Source organism: Giraffa tippelskirchi, chromosome 5 (genome assembly GCF_054371585.1).
Source record: "Giraffa tippelskirchi isolate mGirTip1 chromosome 5, T2T-mGirTip1v1.2.pri, whole genome shotgun sequence".
Lineage (NCBI taxonomy): Eukaryota > Metazoa > Chordata > Mammalia > Artiodactyla > Giraffidae > Giraffa > Giraffa tippelskirchi.
In genome coordinates, this window is record NC_137279.1 from 76,535,653 (window position 1) to 76,544,098 (window position 8,446).

An 8,446-nucleotide genomic window follows, 5' to 3' on the forward strand; every position below is an offset into this window, starting at 1 on the left:
TGATATGATATCATTTTGGATATCTTAGTTTAAAGTTATAATACTTTCACCTGTTTTTTTTTTCTTTTTCTAAGTGTTGAGTACTAGAAAACTTAAAACTGATGTTACTTTTGTTGTGTTTCTATCGTCAGTACTGCTCTAAATGTTGGAGTGCCTAAGACTTAGTCTTTGGTCCCCTAATCTTTCTCTACTCTCACACTCTCATTCAGTTTCAGGGCTTTGAATACTTTATTTTTATGCCAACAGCTGTCCGATCTCTCTCCTGAGCTCCTGGCTGTATATCCAACTGCTTGCTCAGCTTCTCCACCTGGAAAATCTAATATACATCTCAAACCTGACTTTCCTATCTCAGCTGATGGCAACTCTGTTGAGTTGTTCAAGAGAAAACCTAGGAGTCATCTTTGACTTCTTTCTTTCTCTCAAATGCCATATTTATTTCTTTCAGTGGGTTTATATTCAAAGTGTATCCAGAATCTAACCATCTACACTGTGATGGGGTTTAGGACACACTATTCCAAATTATGGTGCCTGGGCATATTGAATATTTTAAGCTGAATGAGTTTGAGAAAACAGCAGAAGCAGGAAGGTCCCTCTGACCTCTTCAGCCCTTTCCCCCTGAAGCAGGTGCCACGGCCGTCATGTAAAGAACTGCTCTTACATGAAATAAGAAATATTAAAGAAAGCAATATCCTTATATCCAAGAAAAGACACTTGGACATGAAGAAGAATCTGAATGAACAAGGCTTGCTGCATTTTCTCCAGGTTATGCGTAGCTCAGTCTCTTTGTCCTAGCATATTGTTCCATGACTTTGAACTGCTCATCAAACCTCGCTTTCAAAGCACTCAGGTTTAATCTTTTTTTTTTTTTTCAGGTCTCCATTTCCTTATGAAGATTCTTGTATCATGTAAAATAACTATGTATGATTTTCTCCTGTTAATCTTTATCAGTTTAATTTTCAGACTCAACCAATGAACCCTAAAAGAGTCAAGGAAAACTTTTTCCTCCCCTCTAACTACTTCCCCACCCGGCCAGCACCATCTTTTTTTTTGCCTAGACTACTGGGATAGTAAGAAATAGATCTGGTTTCTGTTGTGTCTTTACAGTCTGTTCTTAATGCAGTACCTGAGGGATTCTTTAACTCCTCTGTTAAAAATCCTGTCAGAGTGAAGGAGGAAACAGACAGAACAGGCTCCATCTTGAAAGCAGGACTCCATCTTGGGCCAGACTGTGGACTTTGAGCTATATGCCCCGTATCTATGGAAACTGTGGACTTTGAGCTATAGGCCCTGTATCTATGGAAACGACATACCAACTGGAAAACCAGACCCCCCAGATGGAAGAGCCCAAGGGCTTGTACCTAGACTCTCCGGTGCCTAAAAGAATACCCTAATTATCTGTATAACTGAATAGAACCATAAATTCTATTATGTTTATTGGGGTATGACCACAGGCCTATAGATAACTGTCTACTGTTAACTACCTAGGCTTAAGGCATGTGAATCATGGGTTGACTTTGATTGTATCTTTCTTTTCCTTTGTTCAGACTAGTTTCAGGGGATTTGGGGAGGTGGGTTTGGGCATGTACACTTACGGTATATAAGGTTTTCACAAAAACTGGCTGGGGTCCTTGACTAAGAGGAGACTCTGCCTTGGGCCCTCCGGTGTAATAAACAGCACTCCACTATCTGCATTGTCCTTCTGAGTGAGTTTGTTTCCCGGAACTCATAGCTACAACAAGAGTAAAGACCAATCCTTACAGCAGCTAACTGCCCTGGATGATATGATCCCTATCACATCCCTGGCCTTGTCCCCTAACAACTCCCATTCACCCTTTCCAATCACACAGCTATTCCTTAACAGGCCACGCATGATCCTGCCTTAAGGCCTTAGTATTTTTTGCTCTCTCTGCCTGAAATGCTCTGCTCTTAGATATTTACATGGTTGAACTTCTTAGATAGTCACATGGCTGAATATCTAATTCAACTCCTTCAGCTTTTTGTTGAGATGTCCCATTCTAAAGGAGATTTCTCTGTTTAAAATTGTAATCTACCTCCCCTCACCCCAATTTCTTTATTCCCACCTACTTTTTTCCAAAGTACTTACTTATCAGCCTCCAATATTCCATAAACTAACTTATTCATTATGTTCGTTTTTTATTGTTATCCCACACACCATCTTTGCCTTGAGAGGAGAAGCTCCTGTAGGACAAAGAACTTACATCTCCTTTTGTTTCCTGATGCATTCTAAGTGCTTACAGCAGTGTCTGATACATGGGAGACATATCAATATGCATCTGTTAAATGAACATTAGGCTAATTAGAGGAGGCTGATTATTCTTACAAAGTGCAATAAGACAAAGTCCAGTTCAGTGTGGCCAAGCCCAAAGTAGAAAAGGAAAGCAAAACCAGGAATCAGATTCTGAAATCCATATCAATAAAACAATTACTTGCCTGGTCCAAATGCAGCCAACCAAATGGTCTGAATTGCTTTTTTTTTTTTTTTTTTGTCTTAGACTGGTTGACACAATGAAGGTGGAGGGGAGAGGGAATGGGATCTTTCAGGATCTCAATGATTTTCAGATCTCACTGGGAATATGGAGAAAACATCAATAATTGCTGAAACCCTGACCCTGGTCCCTTAAACATCCTCTTTTCACGCATACCTTTGCTGAAAGAGGGATCCCATTCCAAGGCAAGGAATGGAATGCACTTGTGGGGCAAGGGCAACATTCCTGTGGAGATTAGAGAAGTTAGGTTCAGTGCAGCCTCCTTTGTACCTCTTTGTTCTGGGTCTAAGCCTGAAGGCCATTAAACAGAAAACAATTGGGGATGCTAAGAAATGGAAAGTCCACACTTGGTTTTTCAGTTCAGTAGGGGTGGAAGTACATGTGAAGAGACTCAATACTGTTACTAACATACTTTCATTCATAAACAAATATTTATTGAGTTCCTATTGTGTTCCAGGTGGGCTTCCCTGGTGGCTCAGTGGTAAAGAATCTGCCTGCCAATGCAAGAGATATGGCTTTGATCCAGGGGTCAGGAAGATCCCCTGGAGAAGGAAATGACAACTCACTCCAGTATTCTTGCCTGGGAAATCCCATGGACAGAGGAGCCTGGTGGGCTACAGTCCATGAGGTCACAAAAGAGTTGGACTCAACTTAGTGACTAAAAACAACAATTATGTGCCAGACACATTCTTGGCCTTGAAGAAACAGGTCACTGTTTAATTAATATAAGGTAGCTGCCTTCATGAAGCTTATGTTGTGTCTGATGTTGACTAAAAAAAAATTCACAATCTAAAAGTTGAGAGTTACGTTTTATTCAGTGGAAATTTTTAGGACTTTAAGCCTGGGAGGCAGCATCTCAAGTAACCTTGAGAGAACTGCTTTGAGAATTCTAGGGAGAGAGCCAAGATATACAATTTTGCAATAAAGGGCAAGTAGTCAGAAATCAAAAAATTGTTATTACTTAAAGAAAACCAGATATCTCAAGTTAAGTAATTTAATGCTTTTCTATATATGATAAGATGCAAGAGCCTCAGCTCACAGAAAACATTCCTTTGATACGCACCTCAGCTATCTGGGGCCAGTATCCTGTTTTTTCACATCCTGAGTCCCCTCAGGGTTCACCAGCTCACCATTGTTGACAGTGGCTGCAATCACTGATGACAATGACATCATTTGTTTACTGATATGGCAAGCAATATTCCATTTCTCAGTTCCTCCTCTTGGTCTGAAATTTGACCAATATTTGGGAGACATTTCATGACCAATTTTTGTCTCATGGTGCTGGGAGTTTTGTCCCAGATATGGCAAAAATTCTTGTTGACATGCCACTCTAGGTGCTATTTCCTGATTAGGCTCTGTAGAAACTTAAAGATTCTCTAGACTCTCTGACTTATCAGGCTGTTATAACCCAGGAGATAATTTCCTTTGTTGCTTCTTCTCATACCTAGAATAACAATATTACAATTGTGCTATGTGGGGTTATACATGTGATATATTTCCTCAAGGTGGGTACTGTTGAGATAGGAGATAGATGGGTTCCTAACTAGGCATTTACAACTAACCTCTTATTTATATTTCCTGAGGAAGGAGACAAGTGGGCTTGAGGCTAGGTACTTACAACAGCCTCCTATTTGCACTTCAAAATAGAAATTACAACAGGTATCAGGGTAAATAGCCAGGCTCTGTCTCCTAAGGACACTTTAATATAACAGCTATGGCAGGGACTGAGAGGGGCTAAACCTTACCTGAGTAAAAGATCAAGAGGCCACGTATTTCCCATCCTAGGGGAAAATGAGACACTACACATATGCAGAAAGGCTCCTTGGGGGTCAAAAAGGAGGGGGCACTGCCCCATATTATGTGATGCCAAGGCCCTCTCCACAGGCCTCTGGGCTGGAATCCATCTTGGAAAAAAGTTGCACACACATGCTGGGGAGGGTCCTAGAACAAGTCAGGTGAGGAAAAAGACACCAGATGATTGGCCAAAAGTAAACAAAGACCCTTAAGAACTGCACTAGATAAATGAGTTAATGGCCATTTTACTGTACTCCTCATCCTTAGGGGGAACACCCACACCCTTTCTCTCCAGGTATGTATCTCTGCTTTGTTGCTTCTGTCTTAACTAAACAAGCTGTTTCTCTGTATGCTTTCCCACTTGTTGTATTGTATCTCTGATAGTAAACTTTGTACCTAGTTTTTACAGTTTTCCTCTTTGAGAAAGGCATTTTTCAGTGGGAGCAAGGGCCTAGGAAATTTTGCTTCTAGCTTCTAGCTCCTGACGGATTAGTGGCTAAGATCCCTGATTTTTTTTTTTCTTTTTTTTTTTTTATTTATAAATTTATTTATTTTAGTTGGGGGCCAATCACTTCACAACATTGCAATAGTTTTTGCCATACATTGACATGAATCAGCCATGGGTTTACATGTGTTCCCCCTCCTGGACCCCCCACCCACCTCCCTCCCCATCCCATCCTTCTGGATCATCCCATTGCCCCGGCCCTGAGCCCTTGTCTCATGCATCGAACATGGAATGGTGTTCTGTTTCACATATGATAATATACATGTTTCAATGCTATTCTCCCAGAACGTCCCACCCTCACCTTCTCCCTCAGAGTCCATAAAATTGTTCCATGCATCTGTGTCTCTTATTCTGTCTCGCATATAGGGTTATCGTTACCATCTTTCAAATTCCATATATATGCATTAGTATACTGTATTGTTGTTTTTCTTTCTGGCTTACTTCACTCTGTATAATGGGCTCCAGTTTCATCCATCTCAGTAGAACTGATTCAAATGTATTTTTTTTAATGGCTGAGTAATATTCCATTGTGTATATGTACCACAGCTTCCTTATCCATTCGTCTGCTGATGGACATCTAGGTTGCTTCCATGTCCTGGCTATTGTAAACAGTGCTGCGATGAACATTGGGGTACACGCGTCTCTTTCAATTCTGGTTTCCTCGGTGTATATGCCCAGCAGTGGGATTGCTGGGTCATATGGCAGTTCTATTCCCAGTTTTTTAAGGAATCTCCACACTGTTCTCCATAGTGGCTGTACTAGTTTGCATTCCCACCAACAGTGTAAGAGGGTTCCCTTTTCTCCACACCCTCTCCAGCATTTATTGCTTGTAGACTTTTGGATAGCAGCCATTCTGACTGGTGTGAAATGATACCTCATTGTGGTTTTGATTTGCATTTCTCTAATAATGAGTGATGTTGAGCATCTTTTCATGTGTTTGTTAGCCATCTGTATGTCTTCTTTGGAGAAATGTCTGTTTAGTTCTTTGGCCCATTTTTTGATTGGGTCGTTTATTTTTCGGGAATTCAGCTGCAGAAGTTGCTTGTATATTTTTGATATTAATTGTTTGTCTGTTGCTTCATTTGCTATTATTTTCTCCCATTCTGAAGGCTGTCTTTTCACCTTGTTTATAGTTTCCTTTGTTGTGCAAAAGCTTTTAATTTTAATTAGGTCCCATTTGTTTATTTTTGCTTTTATTTCCAATATTCTAGGAGGTGGGTCATGGAGGATCCTGCTGTGATTTATGTCGGAGAGTGTTTTGCCTATGTTTTCCTCTAGGAGTTTTATTGTTTCTGGTCTTACATTTAGATCTTTAATGCATTTTGAGTTTATTTTTGTGTACGGTGTTAGGAAATGTTCTAGTTTCATTCTTTTACAAGTGGTTGACCAGTTTTCCCAGCACCACTTGTTAAAGAGATTGTCTTTTCTCCATTGAATATTCTTGCCTCCTTTGTCGAAGATAAGGTGTCCATAGGTGCGTGGGTTTATCTCTGGGCTTTCTATTTTGTTCCATTGAAGATCCCTGATTTTTATCCAGGCTACCCAGGTTCAATTCCTGAGCAGGGAACTAAGATTTTGCTTCAGGCCACTGCTCACTGCTGCCTTTCTGAGATCACTCTTTTATAAGAGACAACAATCTTATAAGATACATAGGATATAAGTAATTCAGTTAGTAATATTGACAAAGTCATAGTGCAGCAGGGAAACACAAATCATAAACAATATGAAAATAAAGAACATATTAAAACAATGATTAGTATAAGTAGTTGCAATCCAGTTGTACTAAACCATCAAGTCCATAGGAGAGCCAGCTGGAGAAGCCAAATTCTGGAAGGATCAGGTAGAGAGAAAGAGATAAACATGTCATCTTTGTTTGCGAAGATACTCTTTATCAACTTGTAGGTTGTAGCATAATAGAAAAAGCTTTTCTGGAAAACAAAGACTAAAGCTAGCGTATTTTCCAAAAAGTCATAGAATTATAATCATATCAGTTCATTCAGTCCCTTAATTAATTCCTGATCTGGAGGAAGTCATCAGGTTTTTCACTAGGGTTTTGCCTTTGTTACCCAGTTCTGTGGTATTATATACTAATAAAAGCTATCAGAAACTTGTTGTTCAGTTGCCAAATTGTGTCCAGCTTTTCGTGACCCCATGGACCGCAGCACGCCAGGCCTCCATGTCCCTCATCATCTCCCAAAGTTTGCCCAAGTTCATGTCCATTGCATTAGTGATGCTATCCAACCATCTCATCCTCTGTTGCCCTCTTCTCCTTCTGCCTTCAATCTTTCCCAGCATCAGGGTCTTTTCCAATGAGTCAGCTGTTTGCATCAGGTGGCCAAAGTATTGGAGCTTCAATTTTAGCATCAGTCTTTCCAGTGAGTATTCAGGGTTGATTTCCTTTAAGATTGACTGGTTTAATCTCCTTGCTGAAACTTGTATTTGTTTTAAAAGTCCTTTTTAAAGAGTCTTCTGGAAAATCTTCATTTTGTAAAAGCATCAGTGTAAAATAATGATTTTCTATATAGGACAAAACTTAAAACAGCATGGTTAAAGATTTGAGTACAATGCAATTAGCAAGAAACTTGGATATTTCTTTTGACATATAACATTTTAGGGTAATAGCTAGATTTATGACTGATATCATATCAGGACATACCAGAGGTTAGGGATTCCATACAAATTTTGGAATAGCTATATTAATGATGTTTATTCATACAGTATCACCTAACCTAAGGGCTTCCCTGGTGGCTCAGATGGTAAAGCGTCTGCCTGCAATGAGGGAGACCTGGGTTTGATCCCTGAGTTGGGAAGATCCCTTGGAGAAGGAAATGGCAACCCATTCCAGTACTCTTGCCTGGAAATTTCATGGACAGGGGAGCCTGGTAGGCTACAGTCCATGGGGTTGCAAAGAGTCAGACATGACTGAGCGAGTTCACTTTTCACTTTTTTCAACCTAAGGTTCATCTCCAATCACTTGACAATGTTTTTAAGTAATTTAACATACCAAATAAATTTAGGTTAGCATTCCTTTCTGAGATCCACTCTCCACAACTAGATACAGTCCACATGCAACAGCAAAGACCCAGGACAGCCAAAAACAATAAATAAATACCAGTGATATTTTCTAAAAACATTGGTTTTCTAACAGAGAACATCTCAGGGTGGCATGAAACATATTCATTAATAGTCCTAAATATCTTTAGCTTCTCTGTTTAGTAATTCATGTCTCAGTATTTTATTTGTGTGTGTATGTGTGAATGACCTAGCTATTCAGTAACTTCTATCACTTAAACTAGTACAACTCTAGAACTTTAAGTTACAAAATTATCTGCTGAGATCATTTTAAGTGGACATTTCTAAAATATAATTAATTTTAAAGAGTTAACCCCAAAGGTCTTATCTCATTTACATTTAAAGTTTCATCATATCAAATATTTTCCTTCCAACATATACAAGGTTTTATTTGACTTTTATTAGACCTAGGTAAATAAAGTATTATACTTAATATTGATGACTCTAAAGACATGTCTATATTAATTATATCAACAAACTTTAGTACTAGGTAGCAACTTAATATTAAATATTCCCCAGTTCACATGAATCTGAAAGTCAAATTTTGGCCAGTTTCTTTTACATTTGA

The 8,446-nt window shown here is 39.2% G+C and overlaps 1 long non-coding RNA gene across 1 annotated transcript in view; it reads right to left on the reverse strand.

The window, feature by feature from the left end:
- The window catches only part of LOC145507708 (uncharacterized), a 76,790-nt gene extending 75,562 nt beyond the window's left edge, over positions 1-1,228 (reverse strand). The window contains exon 1 of the long non-coding RNA XR_014055042.1: positions 1,124-1,228. This is a non-coding gene — a long non-coding RNA (uncharacterized LOC145507708). The remainder of the gene's footprint in view (positions 1-1,123) is intronic.
- Positions 1,229-8,446: the final 7,218 nt, after the last annotated feature.